This window comes from Arachis ipaensis, chromosome B1 (assembly GCF_059453495.1).
Source record: "Arachis ipaensis isolate K30076 ecotype BB chromosome B1, ASM5945349v1, whole genome shotgun sequence".
Lineage (NCBI taxonomy): Eukaryota > Viridiplantae > Streptophyta > Magnoliopsida > Fabales > Fabaceae > Arachis > Arachis ipaensis.
Window position 1 is genome coordinate 8,247,944 of NC_142436.1, and position 1,834 is coordinate 8,249,777.

A 1,834-nucleotide genomic window follows, 5' to 3' on the forward strand; every position below is an offset into this window, starting at 1 on the left:
TGTAAGCAGCATTTATAAGGTATCTCTTGCCCTCGACTGACTTAAAACGAGTCATGAAGTTCGCCGCCATGTGTCTGATACAGTAAGCATGGAATGCTCTTTGGGGATGCCAACCACTGTCATCGGCACTGAGGGCAGACTTGATGGTCTGCGATCTATCGGAGATAACCAGTAGGCCATCTTGTGGGGGTGACATGGCGTCTCAGATTAGTAAGGAAGAACGACCATGACTCGGTACTCTCGGACTCGATAATGGCAAAAGCAATAGGCAGGATGTTGCTGTTGCTGTCTTGTGCCACCGCAATAAGCAACACTCTACCGTATCTGCCATACAGATGCGTGCCATCGACGAAAACAAATGACTTGTAATGCTTGAAAGCCTCAACACAGGATGGGAAGGCCCAAAATACTTTGTCGAACATGCTACAGTCGCGGACCAGAAGGTGTGCAACGTAGTACGGTCCGTATCGTAGCTCACATATGGTGTCGAGAAAACAACTTTACAGTGCCTGAAGCAGTTTTGACACCTTGTTATATGACTCCTCCCAATCCCCGTAGATCTGTGCAATTGCTTCGTTATCCACACCTTTTTGTAGGAGGGTTTAAAGTAATAGCTTGCTCAAACTGCACCTTGCAGGACCGGGATGCTTACGGAGGGGTTGGACTGTATCAACGGCAGTATGACCTTGTAGATGAGACTGCTATCCAACTGTCGATGGTCTTGGGACATGGTGGGTGCTAAATAACTATGCACTCCACCAACCCTCCGGACCTCCCTAATGCAATAGAAAAGCATTGGCTCACCCATATTTTAAAACTACTAAATATATTGCACAGAAGTACTCAAAAGCTCAATTAAATTTGAACTCACCAGTATCTGAGGTTCTGTCGAAGGGCAACACAGAGACTCCATTGACACCCATTCGCAGCTTGACGGTATTGCACATGGTACTTTAATCGGTCTGACTCGATCACCCGGTACTTAGCAGACCTGCGAATACTGTAGTTCTTCACACCCTGCAGCACTATATCTCGACATTTGAACATGTGGCCAACCCGAAACTCTACCCCACCGTCTAGGTTGTAATCATCTTCCCCCGTGTTGAAAAACGGAGTCCTCTCATGCATGGCGTCCAGATCTAGACTATGATAGTGACTTGGTACTGCCGATAGCGCTGGAATTGGGTGGGGTGGAGGCAAGACATGGCGCGCCGCAGTCTCAGCGGGCGTCTCCGGTACAAACTCCTCCTCCTCACCCCATCAGAAGAATCACTATCGGCACTATCCCCCACGTATTCTTCGTCTGACTCTTCGTCACCCTCCTCCACCTCTTCGACTAGAATGGCGACATGAATGGGTGGTGGTGGTGCGAGAGGTCGGGCGTCTTGTACGTAGGTCGAGTGTACAGAACCACCACGACCGATATCTCCAACATCGGCGGAAAGTTCCATCACTTGTTCCACCATGATTCTCCCATGGATGTCAAACATGAGCCGCACATGCTCGTCCCCTAGAAGGCGAAATAGTCGAAAAACTCTATTACCCATGGGTGCCAGCAACCTATACCCCATCCTTCCGACCTCCCTCGTTTTTGTACCACCGAAATTGCTCAATATCAAACTCTTCAACTCTAACAACATACTTACATGCTGAGTCCGCAACAGTATCGGATTGTTACACTCAAATATCACCCCGTTGTCGCCATTTCTCATACGACAATTAGGGTAAACACACACAACTATGTACACGCTGTTACTGGCCATTGTTGCCTTACTTTTGTGAGAAAAAGAGAGAGAAAAATATATGACATGTGTGTGGAGAATGCCAAGGATTA

The 1,834-nt window shown here is 47.9% G+C and overlaps 1 pseudogene; it reads right to left on the bottom strand.

The window, feature by feature from the left end:
- Window positions 1-867: 867 nt before the first annotated feature.
- On the bottom strand, window positions 868-1,490 carry LOC148575652 (uncharacterized; annotated as a pseudogene).
- Between the last annotated feature and the right edge of the window lie 344 nt (window positions 1,491-1,834).